This window comes from Phoxinus phoxinus (assembly GCF_949152265.1).
Source record: "Phoxinus phoxinus genome assembly, chromosome: 13".
Lineage (NCBI taxonomy): Eukaryota > Metazoa > Chordata > Actinopteri > Cypriniformes > Leuciscidae > Phoxinus > Phoxinus phoxinus.
The window spans coordinates 13,800,101-13,815,917 of record NC_136888.1 but is presented as its reverse complement, the minus strand read 5'-3'; the positions used below and the strand labels follow the sequence as shown (position 1 = coordinate 13,815,917).

The following is a 15,817-nucleotide window of genomic DNA, read 5'->3' as shown; positions in this document are numbered from 1 at the left end:
AGTTGGCTCACGTGATTTCAATTTTGTGCTTCTGAACTTCCGTTAAGGGAACATAGTAAGCATCGATGCTCCCTCGTTGTCATGATGCACAGGTTTTTTTTTAGGGAGCGAATGTTTCAGTGCCCTGGAAGGATTCTGCCATTGAGCCCTTAAAATGGCCGACTACCTGATCAGTGCCCTGAATACTGAACTAGGGAGTTGAATGAGACGCACCCCAGGTCTAATGCTCAAATGCACTCACAAAAACAAAACACTTCCTTTCTCAGAACACGACACAAATATTTATCCCATTTTCACCTTGTGAATACAAGCCTGATATTTGATTAGATTAGACATGAGATTGGCATTGCAGAAAATCCCTATAACAGAGATCAGAGAAAACAAATATTCCAACGCAGTTCTGTTCGGATGATGAGGCTTAAATAAGTGCAGTGTGGATGCATGGGCTACTTTAAAGAGATAGCTTTGGTTAGCTAAGAGCTATTAATCTTGTTATGGATGACACAGGCTTTGCTCCAAACAGAGGAAAGCAGAAGGTAGCGGCGATATGCTAATGCAGTTGACAGCTAATGCACGCTGATGATTTATTTCTAGATCAGAGAGGCCTGATGAATCTTCAGTCACCAAAGGCTTTCAGTGGCACTACAACAACAAACCACTGCATATCAACACTTTTATAATCTTTTGACTCCATTAGTGCTTTGGATCACAAAGCTCATTTGATGGTCTAACCACATGGTCCACTACATTTATTGGAACTCAGTGTTAATTCAGTACACACATGCGGGTGAAAATCATGAATTCTGTCAAGACTATGCACAAAGATCATATTTCACCCCTATATAAAACAAAAACAATACTGACTTTATTTTGCATTAAATATTTGTTTATGAGCATAAAGCTTTTTGCTTTGACATAAAGTCTCTCAAACAGCTCGAGAGTCGCGAGTATCAAATTGAGTAATTATTTAGCTTAAATGGTAAAATACACACATAATTATGTCAAAATGCCCGTCTTGGCAAGTATTCATGTAAAGCGTTTTTTCCCTGTGGTATCAAATATTTATATTTTTCAAGGTATCATATTGAAGTTAGAAATCCCCGTTTTGTGACAACACTAGTAGACTAATGTGAAAACAATAATAATAACTTATAGTATTTTTGTAATGAATTTAATTCATTGTGGTTTAAATAAAATGATTTAAAACTAAATGTAAACATTCTATTTAGAATTATGCTTTGTATTTTTATGAGAACTGTCAATACAAATGTCATCTTATATTGAGTATTGCTTTGCATGAGAACATTTCAATCACTTTTGGCATTTCATAATATCTCAAGTATGTTTTACTAACTTCTGCATTTTTCTACGTATGGTGAATGAACATCTTAGAGCTGTGATTTTAGCACAGGCGTATTTCACAGATCTCAATTAAAACAGTCAGCTTCACACAACTATAGACCCTTTGCAAACACGTGACCACGACCACGTGACGACGCCATGATGGACGGCAAAATATCTGGACGCACAGGCTAAAGTAGTAGTAGACGAGCGGGACATTTGATTAGTTTTAAACAGTATTAAAAAGATACCACTAGACTTCATGGCTTCTTCTATTGAAGACGTTACAGTGCCGTTATCGGTAGAGGTAGGGTGCTCACAAAGAGCGGTATTTGGAGAAGTTGGAGATAGCAGGATTGGATACCGACCCTTACCTTCTTCCTCCCTCAGTTTTCACGGACCTCATTAAATCGCTGAGTCTGCCCGAGATCTATCTATCTATCTATCTATCTATCTATCTATCTATCTATCTATCTATCTATCTATCTATCTATCTATCTATCTATCTATCTATCTATCTATCTATCTATCTATCTATCTATCTATCTATCTATCGTTTTATGAAATAGTTTCCTCACACACGTAGATGTGGCAGATGGTAAATTAATTAATATTAAATATACAACCAAATACAAAAAGAAGACACACATTGGGACATCTTGAACATCATTAAAATTATGCTTTGATAAAGTCCATATGTCTCATTTGAGCTGCAGCACTTACACATGGTAGGGAATCCACTAGAGTATTGATAATGCTATTATGCTATTATTAGATTAGATAACTCATTTTTTTGTCACCTCTTCCCTCTAGTGATTTATTTCCTGTTTTTACACTTGAAGGCTTCTAATTCATGATCATTTTTCTCTGTTCAAGTCTAAGTAGACCACATCTACCACTCTCCAGTAGAACGAACACACACATACACACACACACACACACACACACACACACTTCCTCTGAACACAGAATAAAGTCTCCACTCTCCAACACATACACATAACTAATGGCATTATAGCCTCATTGGCCTTTGTACACACTCTATTTCCATTCACAGCTGTCACTTTTCTCTCGCTTAAAGCAGCAGGATGGCAAGATCAAAACAAGGCACCAGTGCCTCAGTGACAGCTCATTATCACAGACAAACACCCCCTAAAGTGACTCCCACTCGAACCTCTGCCATTTTACTTCACCGCCTCTCCCGTCACTCTGACAACAAGCACACTCTCCCCATCTCCGAACGCCAGCACTCCCGAATCCGACATTCAGAACGCTTAGTGCTGATCATGACCTCACTGTGGCTATGTTGAGGTTTTCTGCTGCTTCAAAATCTGGCTGTTTTTGACTGGAATTGTTTCAGTTTTACGTCTCTCGCCAAACATTTCCTGAACGGCTGCCCAAAAGCGTTTTACATCCCAGTGACTGTCCTCTGCGACTCAAAAATAGCTTCCAGAAGATTCAGGTGCTGTCTCACAGCATCTGCAGAAACACTGCAGGATTCTTTTAACCTTTGTAGACCTGCAATAACAAAAAAAAAAACCTTTCTAGGGAAAATATTGGCATACATTGGATATACATCTTGAGCATGCCTCAAAAGTTAGATATGAGGTCAGAACGTGCACTAAAGGTTGGGATTTGACGTCATATCCAGCATCTAATCTGTGTTGACATGTTTACATTCATCTAGTTGAGTCACAGATCTATTGCGTTTAATGTATCTGTTTTAGCTGACTGAATTCAGAGACAGGTCAGGGCAACAGCTGGCCACACAGGCCTGAAAATACTCTATACCAGTCAGAGCAGATATACTATACCAATCTCCCACAGAAAACAACATGGATGATTGACTGAGAGATATGATTTAACCTTTTAGTCCATGACATCAAAAAAAGCCATAAAAAACTAAAATAATAAACATAGGATTGCCCTTTACTCAACCATACACATACACAGCTTTCAGGATCCTCTCATCTCTATATATGAAGCAAACATAAATAAAAACCTGCACAGGAACAAACCAGAGACATGCTGCTTCTCCAGACAGCTGTAAACAGAGGCATATTAGGTTTCACCATCTCAGCGCAGCTAACATGTCTCCTAATTTCTCACGTGCGAAGTCACACATGTAACGCCTATCTCGAACAAGCAGCTTACAGACTATAAATCAACTAAAGCGTACCAGGTCTGCTGTGATTGCGACCTGCTTGTTGCGTAGTTTCAAGGAAAGCTCAGTTTTACTCTGCACTGCAAAATAACTCAATAAGTGTGATAATCGTGCATTAACAAAAACATTTCCCCCTTTCCAATTCCTTACTCAAACAATCCCGCAAGCTGTGGGAATCATTGCGCTCTTGCTGGCTTCTTGGCTCCATCTCATCATATCATGGGTCTAAGCTCAGCAAGAGTAATTAAACAAGTCTGAAGGACTTTCTGGCATTCTGGCACCACATTCAACAACACAGCGCAGGAGATTTAGGAGCTGTCCGTGGTTCTGGAAAAACATGCTAATTTCAATGTTAGGCAATGAATGGAAATCAAAGCTATATAGTAAATGTTAAAACGACTGGTTACTGTCAACCACAAGTCCAATATGCAAGCAGCTCCATAAAACAATAACACGTTAATTATGCAGTTTGTTACTGTACTGTACAATGAATATGCTAATATAACATATGGTAATAACCCTCTTTCCTTATACAGTCTTGTCAGCATGATATAACCATAGTTTCCCACAGCCCTATCCAGGAAGACAGTGTGCTCGGCCCTCAGAGCTGCTGTGTGAGCCATAAATTGAATTATAGCACCACCAGCCAGTGGAAGAGGTGCTGCAGTTCAGTTACCCATCTACTCTGTGTGAAAACTCAAACATTGTGGCCAAAACTATACAGCAGCTTCATATCAAACAACGTATCTCGTATATTGGCATTTTGTGAACTTAGGAACAACAACATATGTAAATTAGTAATTGCATTTCTTTTCAAGTAATTCAAGACAAAATTGCACATTTATGTCAAAGTAACTGATGAAATTGGACTTAATTTAAAATAAAATATATATCTTTATTGCAAATTATTCTGCATTTAGATATAACATATTTTTTAGAACATAAATAATATATGATTGATACTTTATATAAAGTATTTAAATAAAAGTAAAAAAAAAAAAAAATATTCTAAATGCTCAAGAGTTTTACAAATGAAGTATGTGAGGATTTTTTTTTTTTCTTGTGAGAACTTAATTTTTTTATTTAGGATAATCAAAAAGCCGCATACAACTCAAACATCTGAATATATCCAAATACCACTGCGAAATGCTCCGTCATTTCATCTCTCTTACAGCACTTCATATTACCACACACACACACACACATACACTAAAAGATGGAACTGAAACACAACTCCAATCTATTAATTCACATACAAACGACTACTGAAAGTACATTTTAGGGAAAATTAAAAAAAAATTACCACTTTTATCCGAAAAAATACATGAAAACCAAGTGCACATGACTTGGATACGCCTTCTGTATCATCGACAGAATCTGTGCCAATGTTGAAGAATATTACTTCATTGCTTCTGATAGTCAATATTCCACAAAATAAATAAATTAATTTATTAATAAATAAATAATAATAAAATAACATAAACATGACAGAGAATGTCACTCTTAATGTCATCACTGCTTAGAATAGAGCAGATTACGGATGTGGGTGCATATAAAATAATTGATTTTGATCTAGTCTTTCAACATAACCCCCTCCACAGCCCAACACACACACACACACACACACACACACACACACACACACACACACACACACACACACACACACACATCCATCCCATTATCTGAACTATACAAGCACTCAGACCAAATCATGGCTATATCTTTAATGCATGAACCAGATATACAATATGCTATAATAAACCATCTCAATGCTATTTCTAATTTTTGAGAGCAAAATAAAATATTATACCTTAAGATATATATTGACCTTGCCTAAAAACCAAAGCCCGATCTCCTAAAGACATATAGACACACTGAAAAGAGATTCGGACTCTCGGCACCAATTCTTTAAGGTCGAGAAGGGACAGTTTAATGTGACAAACCATTCAATATTCAGACAGAAAAGTTTACCTAGCAGAAGGAACACCAGTCCTGCTTGAAGCACCGAGGGTCAGAGGAACCGAGTCTTCTCACTAGTCATATTTTCCCATGTTGTGCTCCACTGGATTCACACTAAATTCAAAGGTGCGCGTGATATGAAGGCATCCAACACCCCAAAGCCCATATCCAAAACCACTAAAATCCAATGGGATATTTTTTTTTCCTTTCGAAGTAATGGATTGATATCCCCAAATAACGTACTGAGGGACAGTCAAATTCCTGCGCAACGTGCCCAACGCCCCTCAAGGAAGCTAAGTACTTGTTTTCCCCTCAGAAGCGCGGAAGCTCGTGCCATTCTCCTCCCGCCCGTCGACGCACCTCGGTCGAGCGCGAGCTTTCGTCCGCATTAAACCCGAGAAGTCAACTCAAATCTCAGCAGGGAGACCTTCACACCACCGCACCTTTACAAGTACTTTCCCCCCAGCTTAATCCACACAGTCACTGACCGACTGCCTTCCGCGCCAGCCCTCCATCCAAAAGGTATCAAAAGTGTCTTCTCCTCAGGGTGCGTACGCTCTCCACACGCGACTGAAGATGGATTAATAACTCGAAATGTCTCCGATAAGTCGATATAACACACATAGGATGCAAAAAAATGTAAAGAGAGGTCTAATTATTTGCACATGAAGCGGGAAGACGGAGAAAATTCCTCATAATAACGGTCGAGCTGTTTAAACAAACTAGTTTTGCACCAGCCACTGCCTGGGATCATCCGTATAACGGCTGTTCTCTCTACCCTGCTGTTAGGATTGGGAGAGAGAACGCAGGACGTCATCGCGGATTGGCTCAGACTGACGCTCGCAATACTTGATACGTGTGTCACTCTGCGCCCCTCAGTGAGAAGTGCTGTTGATTTAGGGTTCGAAGACGACAGAAAAGGTAAAGAAGACCACGGACTATGGCAAGCTGTTTTATCGTTTATTCATTTGAACAAAGTAATATCAATTTTGTTCTTACCTAAAGTTTTTTTAACTGCTGTAGTAAGTCAAGGTGGTTGACTAGTCTGCAGCCTCAAAGCTAGGAGTCATCAATTGGAAACAGGAGCCTAAACCCCTGTGTGGTGGCAGCAGCGCGAGATTTTAGGAGAATGATCAAGCAGACTAGAGACCATAACATTCTCAAGTTTATTAATGGGTAAGTTCACCCAAAAATTAAAATGATCTGCTATTATCTATATTCACTCCCCCTCAAGCCAATCCATCCTAGAAGTATATCCCTTTCTTCTTTCTAGTAATATAAAAAAATATCCTGGCTCTTCCAAGTTTTATAATGGGAGTAAATAGTAGCCTAACTGAGATTTTGAAGCACAAAAAAGCACATCCACCCATCATAAAAGTAATCCATATACGGTCTAGGGGGGTAATAAAGGCCTTCTGAAGCGAAGTGATGCGTTTTTGTAAGAAAAATATCCACATATTATATAGAATAATTCTAACTTTATAAACACTAGCTTCCGGTACGTACGTCCACACGTTCACGAGAGAGTCAAGTTCCGGTATATGACGTAGGACGTAGGAGTAGCATAAGAGTGGTGAGAGTAGACTCCTCTTGCAGTTTAAACAAATAGGGCTTCTCTTCAGAAGACCTTTATTAACCCCCTGGAGCCGTATGGATTACTTTTCTGATGGGTGCATGAAGTTACAATTCAATCCCATTATAAAGCTTCGAAGAGCCAGGATATTTGTTCTAATATAACTCTGACTGTGTTTTCCTGAAAGAAGAAAGTAATATACAGATGTCAAAAGTGAAGCCCAATAAATAAGAAAATATTATCATTCAGAAGTTATGACTTGGGTGTATTCATTAAAATTTCTAAAGCAACTTTTTTTTTGATACTATTAGGCAGGGTGCGAATTGGATCCCCTTAAGGATGTCAAAACAAGATGTAGGAATTTTGAAAATAGCAAACTGTTTGTTGCTGAAATATCCACACATTCAACTCCAACAATTAAATAAGAGCACACTTGCTACTGAGATGCATGTGACATTTGTGTTTATTACTTTAGCAACAGTAAGCTCCCTGCACGTTATTTTTGAGACTCATGATTGGTCCAATTCATATTTAATATAAAAACGTGATTAAGAAATCTAACAGTGAAAAAATGCAACACTATGTGTTTTCCAATTGTAATTGTAATTGTAATCTCATTTAAAATGGCTTTTTACTTGACATTTGTAACGATTAGTCATAAAGGCTATTAACTAACTAACTAACCTTATACTACCCAGCACACTCTAAAAAATGCTGGGTTGTTTCAACCTAATTTTGGGTCAAATATGGACAAACCAAAACAATGGGTCAAAAATGTAATTAAAAAATTTAATATTTGTTAAATTTTGTTAAAAACTAAATATTTGACCCAAAATTGGGTTGAAACAACCCAGCATTTTTTACAGTCAGTACTTTCTTAGATAAGTACACTAAGTATACATAAGTACGGTAGAATAAAGTGCAACCAAAAATCTTAAGTTATTGGGATAGTGACTAGAATAAATACTAGTAAATACATTCTAGTAAGAGTTGGGACAGTTCCTTAAAGTGCCTAAAAAAAAAAAAAAATTGATATCACATATTGACAGCATTTTGAAGAAAATTTGAAATTACAGTGTTGTAACTATTAGGATAGACAAGTAGCAAAGGAATAAGTAGCCTAAACGAATGAGAAAGTTACCTTCTGTTTTCTAAATAAATAGTACTAGAAAAGGAACAAATGCTAATACAGCTTGCCACAAATGCACCTGACACTGTCTGTATCTAACTTACATTCAACGCAAAACCCTCAGCCCTGTCCACAGAAATCCAGCAGATGGTCGGGATTAAGAAGGAGCCTTACGTGGTCCGAGTGCTGGAATGTCTCACGCAGTGAATGCACTGACATCCGTGAATGGAGCTACAGTTGATTAAGCTATAAAGCTTTGAGTTGCTGCCACTGAAATACCGCTTCCACACTCGTGTTGTGTGAAACAGGAGATCGATTACTTACGATCATACCAATAAAAGCGTCAACGCTGCATTTACCTCTGCGTCAAGAGTTCGCTCATTACATATAGCTTGACATTTCAGCTGTCGATATCGATGGAACTCTTGTGTTCTATGCTGTAATTTAAAACACTCACAAATATGTCTATTAACAGTTTCCATAAGGGCGCATTTGTGTATACAGGCCTAACTGCTGCTACAAACATAAATACTCTCCACAAACCACTTAAGGTAGTTGAACGGTGATTCAGCACCATGGACAGCAATTTCTACAGTTTTGCTTTTTTTGTTAATATCTTTGAGACCACACACACGCATGTTGGGTTTTCATGTTTTATGGGGTCATTCCATAGATATAATTATTTGTATAATGTCCAAACTATATATTATACCCCCTAACTAAACCTAAAGGAAAAACAACATTTTAAAAATACATTACTTATATGATTTATTAGGCGTTTTTTCTCATGGGGTACCAGAAAAATGTTCTCACAAGGACAAAGATATTGGATATTGCCAACTTAGTGGGGAGATTTTGTCCCCATAACGTAGGGTACACACACACACACACTCACACACACACACACACACACACACACACACACACACACACACACACACACACACACACACACACACACACACACACACACACACACACACACACACACACACACAATTGTTTGTATATTTTTACGTTGAATTTCCATAGACGTAATGGTTTTTATTCTGTATAAGACTGTATATTATATCCCCCTACTAACCCTAACCCTAAACCCTACAGAAAACTTCTGCATTTTCAAAAAAAACATCCCTTGGTATGATTTATAAACTGGTTTCCTTATGCCAAACAATGTCACAATTCTCACATTTTACTATCTTTGTGGTGACACTTGGTTCTCTCAATGTAGGTTAAACAAGAACAGAACACACACACATAACTTTCTAGACCAATGTTATTTTCAGTATAATAAATCAGTTTTTGAGTCCTGGTATACCAAGTGTTAGACACTGATGTAACTGTAATCCAGGTTTGCCCCCATTCACCCTCAAAGAGTTGTCTGCAGTTGTGTTTGAACTTTTCCTTTGACGCCACAGTTCAAAGTAATCTCACACTGAGGTCCTTGTGGAACGGCCTATGAATCGTAAATGATTCACAGTAAATGATGAGTTCATTAAAACCATTTGTACATGCTTGAAAAGGGTTTGGCAGGTATTTGACTTTTTCACTCTCTGTGAGTTGATTGTCTGGGCAATTCACCATTCTTTGTGTCATCAGCACGCTCCATAAAGTCACGACCGGTTGTTTCCCTGCACTCAGTATAACTACATGCAAGTAGAACATAGCATTAAAATGGTTTTATGTGCTGGATCAATTATTTTTCGAAGCACAGCATGCATGCAAGAGGTCTGTTAAGATGGGGGAGCTGTTGCACTGAACACTATATTGCTATGGATTATTCAGTCCAGGACTTCCTGCAGAGTCATTTATTTGAAGCAAGGAAAAACATGTTACAGTATATACTTTCTCTAAAGGGTGAATTACAAAATGGCCATGAAATCTCTTTATTTGTACTATTTTATTACCACTCATTGTGGGTGTTCTCCTTCCAAAGTAAACACTTCCACTCAGCATTAAACAGCCCATCAGCATCTGCCCTGCAAAACAAAAAGCCCCCCTTGCTGATCATCTCATAATCAAGCTCTTGTTTAGCCGAATTAGCACTTACTTTAATTCACTCTGAAAAGCCATAATGAGGATTTTGGTTTGCCAAATGCAAGGCCATGTTTACAGAATGTATAATCCTGAAATTATAAGAAAAGAGCTAGCTAAACTTAATTTCAAATAATTTTAAACATAAATATATATGAATTTCTGTACTGATATGGACTAACGTTTTAGCTTTAATAACACTCATGAAGGCTACTGACTGATTCAAATAGTAGTATGCTGTCAATTACTAACACCTTTGCAATGAATTGTGAAATACACTATTCTCATTTAATTATCAGCTCTCTAGAGAGGACAAATATACTATCTATCAGGTGTCTTCTGATGGAAATCTGTCAGTTGTCAGGACCCAACCAACAGTAATTGACGTAACAGACAAATTAGACAGCAGATAGTCCTAGTGGGCAAAAAAAAAAGGTTTTGGAACGCTGCCTTTACTAGAAGGGAAATAATTTGTAACTGTTTTGATTCCCCTTGAGATCATGTCTCTTTTTTTAATGACTAATATGTTAATTAAAAAAAAACTTTTTTTCTACCCCCTTCAAACAAAAACAGATGTGAGATATCCCCTACGCAATACCCATGTGCTTGTGCTCACACACGCATGACCTGCGCTCTATTGTGCCATACCTTGTCACATCATCAGAGGGAATGAAACACCTTTGGTGTAGCTCCCGAGGGACACTTTCACGCTGCTGATTTGAGCTTCTGTTCTCCCGAGACCGCCTCTCTTGTAATCATGCTATGCGTCTGCACAGTACAATCTTCTGTTTTTAGAAAGAAAGAGAGAGGATGCTAATGACTCTGATGGAGTGTAACTAGCTGTAATTTTATGCAGATATGAATAGAACAGAAAAGTAAACAGTCTGAGTCTAGATGAGGTTTTCTTTATGCGTTAAGGATGCTCGTCCTGTAGATATATTGCTCTATGATTTAAAGGTTTCCTGTGTCATTTTCTTTTTCACCCTCATGTTATTCCAAACCAATATGCCATTTTTTTTCAGTGGAACACAAAAGAAAATGTGTTATTAATGTTCACAATATATATAGTCAGTGTTCAGTGTTCTATACTGTGTGTGTGTATATATATATATTAGGGCTGTCAAACGATAAAAATATTTAATCGCATTAATATTGTAGTTAACTCGCGATTAATCGCACAATTTTATCTACATTAAATGTGATTATATATATATATATATTTTACTTGGTTTTGATGATTTCCCAAAAGCCAGTGTTAATTTTGTGTTCGAAATTGGAAAACACCAGATTGGAAAACTATTGGTAACACTTTAGTCCAATTCACACTATTAGTGTGAATTATAAGTTGCTTATGCATATTTCTAGAATATTGGCCACATTATTTCACTTCAATACATTGTATATATCTAATCCATCCATCCATCCATCCGTCCGTCCGTCCGTCTGTCCGTCTGTCTGTCTGTCTGTCTGTCTGTCTGTCTGTCTATCTATCTATCTATCTATCTATCTGAGAGAGAGAGAGAGAGAGAGAGAGAGAGAGAGAGAGAGAGAGAGAGAGAGAGAGAGAGAGAGAGAGAGAGAGAGAGAGAGAGAGAGAGAGAGAGAGAGAGAGAGAGATGGGCAATTATGGAAGCTATGGAAAGGCGTAAGGGCATTACTGGGCATGAAATGTCAAGGGTATCATTGTAGCTTCAGCCGCAGGGCTAAGAAGGGTTTTATGTCATAAGTACAGATGCATTGGGCGTGTGTATGTGTGTGTTCAAGTTCAGCGTGTGTGACAGGTCATGTGCTTTCTGATTGAGGGTGCTATTTGTTCACTGTGACACAGAAACCATTTTGTTCTATTTCCTCCATGTGCAGGAAAATTCCTCCAAGCCTCTGCCCACCTGCAGGTTACCTTCCCCTTCACGCAGCCTGCAGAGAGCAACCAGGCAGAAATCTCCCTGAGTCACATCATCTCCCCCTCAGCCCTCCGGCACAGCCACTGTCCAAGACAAGCAGAAAAAAAAAAGCATTACAGGTAAAACAAGTAAGATTTTTTTTTGCCAGGTTTCTCATTTATACTCTGCACTTTGTCTTGTTGATTGTATAATGTAAACCAAACGTCTTCAGTACAGCCTAATATTGGCCACAAATGGTAAAGTATGGCAGATATTTGCATATCGATGAGTAAGCAAATATGACACACGCATACATATTTGAGCAATATTACTCATTTGAAAAGGAGCAGACCAGTGATTTTGTTAAAGTTGTCTACTACACATATTTAATTTCAAGAATGAGCAGCAAATAAAAGCAAAATTGTCTGAAAAAAACCCCACTCATCATTGAATTGCTGTGAACCGAAACAAAGGGATAAACAATCTCAGCCGAGCCACATAATGAGCCAATGCTTTTTTAGAAATAATTTTATATGTGTTTAAATTGTCCTGCACTAACAATCTTTAACTGTATATAGTGTCCAAAACGTACTTTTTGCTGCTCCTACCACAGATGGGTGAATTGAGAAAATTGGACTGGCTCATATCCTACCGGTGATTTACACTGCATTACATTGATTCCAAATATATTTCTGTCTCTATGACAATATAATTTATTAGCTGTTTTTTCTATTAATAAATCAAACAGCACAGGTCATAATGAATCCTTCTTTGTTCCTCAGTAAAACAGCACCTATCACAATAATATGAAGATATAAAGTGATTTTGCTCCTTACACGTTTATCTTATAAATCTGGGGGGGAAAAAAATAGTTTTCCTTGATGTGTGATGACAGGTCACACAAGAAAACTCGTCCGGAGTTTTACATCATCAATCAATGACATGTTCGGCGACAGTGAGTTGCATTACACGCAGGATTAAAATGGTGGCTACAAAGAAATCTCTAATGTTAATTTTGGTCATGGCTTGTCTTGAAATAGAAAGACAATTTGACGCTCGTCGTAGGAGAAGTCACACTGCCGGACTGAGAGTCAAATATTCTGACACTGACAAAATTTCATCTGGGGTAAAAATGTATCGCAACGGTCATTAATCGGCTGTCGGTGGGCATGTCAAACTAATGATCAAAGACTTCCGATTTTAGCCTAGGTTCTGAGGAATTTTTTTAGGAGTTGCAAAATTTGTCTCAGGTGGCCAAATCGTGGCCAAAACCGTACAGTGTACACAGCTTTATTACGTACACCTGTTCAACTGCTTGTTAGCACTAATATCTAATTAGCCAATCACATGGCAGAACCTCAATGCATTTAGGCATATAGATATGGTCAAGACAATCTGCTGAAGTTCAAACTGAGCATCAGAATGGGGAAGAAAGGTGATTTAAGTGACTTTGAACGTGCTATGGTTATTGGTGCTTTGAGTGCCATGAGTATTTCAGAAACTGCTGATATACTGGGATTTTTCATGCACAATCATCTCTAGGGTTCACAGAGAATGGTCTGGAAAAGAGGAAAGATCCAGTGAGTGGCAGTTCTGTGTGTGAAAATGTCTTGTTGATGCCAGGGGTCAGAGGAAAAATGGCCAGACTGGTTCAAGCTGATTGAAAGACAACAGTAACTCAAAATAAAAACACGTGTTACAAACGAGAGAATTTCTGAACGCATAACATGTTGAAACTTGAAGCAGATGGGCTACAGCGGCAGAAGACACACCACGTGTCAATCCTGTCAGCTAAGAAAAGGAAACTGAGGCTACAATTGGCACAATTGGCTACAATTGGTATGGTCAGAATTTGGAATAAACAACATGAAAACATGTATCCATCCTGCCTTTTATCAATAGATCAGGCTGCTGCTGGTGGTTTAAGGGTGTCAGTGATATTTTCTTGGAACATTCTCTTAGTACCAACTGAGCATCTTTTAAACCTCACAGTATACCTGAGTATTGTTTCTGACCATGTCCATTCCTTGATGACCACAGTACCCATCTTCTGATAGCTACTTCCAGCAGGATAATGTGTCATGTCAAAAAGCTCAAATCATCTCAAACTAGTTTCTTGAACAAGACAATGGGTTCTCTTTACTCAAATGGCCTCCACAATCACCAGATATAAATTCGATAGAGCATCTTTTTGGATGTGGTGGAACGGGAGATTCACATCATGGATAATTAGATGACAAATATGCAGTAACTGTGTGATGTTATCATGTCAATTTGGACCAAAATCTCTGAGTAATATTTCTAGCACCTTGTATTCCACAATAGTATAACTCACTGAACAAACTGTACCTCTACCCCTCACTGCTTTGTCTATTTTTGTATTCATGACCAAGGTCCATGTGGTTTGATGCAAACATGCGACATGAAAGATGTAAGAAGGACGGCCCACACAAATCATAATCATGGCTTTAAGAATGGAAGTACCCTTGGAAGGCCCCATTATACTCTCAACAAAGTCATTTTCACGCTTTGCTTAGGGGCAAAAATGTATACTTCACTCTCGTCTGACCTTGACGAACTGAACAGAAGAAAAGAACTGGAGAAGATGTCTGCGCTAAAGGCAGCGAACACTCAGACAACACCTACCTATAACGTAATCGTCACGGACCAACGGTAGATTGGAGGCGTTTACCATCCGGAGTGAACATTTGGCAAGCTCCAAACAAACTTAGTTTGGGCCTGATTGTTTTTCGAAATTACATCACACCAGTTCATTCGGGGGCTTGAAATTAAAACAGCCAATCACTTTATTTGATGTGTGTTTGTTCTAGATCTTACATGCACATTAACAGAAACGGCACAATCTTGGGAGATCAATTTGGGAGATCAGAAGCTGCCCAGGGTTGTTACTAAGATGCCTGTCGAGCGATAAGAAACCATCAAAACTATGTGTTGCATTTCTTCACACACTTCTCAGAACTGCTTGTGGCAGAAGGTCTTATCATTTTGTCTGGTTAGCAGGGGGCAGCTGATATTACCAAGCAGATGAGTGCTGGCAGGATGGAGGCAATCTGTTCGCCCTCAGTCAAAGCAGAGTTTCAACACCTGCTTGAGATTCCTGCTTCTCCTCCCTATCTGCTGTTCACCGCGTGTCATGTCTGGGGTTGTTCACCGCCCCTTTATAATTGGATCTTGCTCTGTAACTTTCTCCCCCTGCAACCATTATTTTGTAGGAGCTTTGTGAAAAAATGTAAAAGAATTTACTGCTTGGAAAGTACAAGAGAAAAATGAGATGTTCTTTCTCACTCTGTATTTCTCGGGTCTTCCCTTGCGGGGTATACTGGAGGGATTTGTGGAAAGAGAGCAAGCTCAGTAGTTCTTAAGAAATAAAGAGACAGACATCTGGTTGTGGTAGAATGATTCCCGTGGGGTTTTAAGGATCATGTACTGAGTGTCTCTACTGTCTGGACAGGTTCTTCTGGGACTGTTTATGTTGTTTGAGGTATAGTTGGACATTAGTCTCAGCCTCAGACAGGCACGACAACCATATGATACATGCTGCTCACAAAACTGGCAATCGCTTTCTCAATTTAGTAAGCTTTAATCTGATTGGTTGGCTTTACACAACTTGAGGGAATAGCACAGCGGTTTATCATCAGTCTGTTTGGAAACAATACACATTCACAAGCCCTCCTATTGATGCAATGATATTTAAATTGAAGGCCAGGAAGTTG

The 15,817-nt window shown here is 38.5% G+C and overlaps 1 protein-coding gene and 1 long non-coding RNA gene across 4 annotated transcripts in view; one reads left to right on the top strand and one right to left on the bottom strand.

The window, feature by feature from the left end:
* The window catches only part of lrfn5a (leucine rich repeat and fibronectin type III domain containing 5a), a 47,306-nt gene extending 41,075 nt beyond the window's left edge, over positions 1-6,231 (bottom strand). The window contains exon 1 of one of the 3 annotated variants that reach the window (XM_079632080.1): positions 5,480-6,231. The gene's annotated coding sequence lies outside the window, so the exon portion shown is untranslated. The remainder of the gene's footprint in view (positions 1-5,479) is intronic. The other 2 variants (XM_079632081.1, XM_079632079.1) reach the window with 2 other exon arrangements.
* LOC307008839 lies at positions 5,862-12,180 on the top strand. The gene is made up of 3 exons (XR_013799913.1): positions 5,862-5,989; positions 6,257-6,388; positions 12,064-12,180. It is a non-coding gene; the product is annotated as an uncharacterized lncRNA (long non-coding RNA).
* The last annotated feature ends 3,637 nt before the right edge of the window (positions 12,181-15,817 follow it).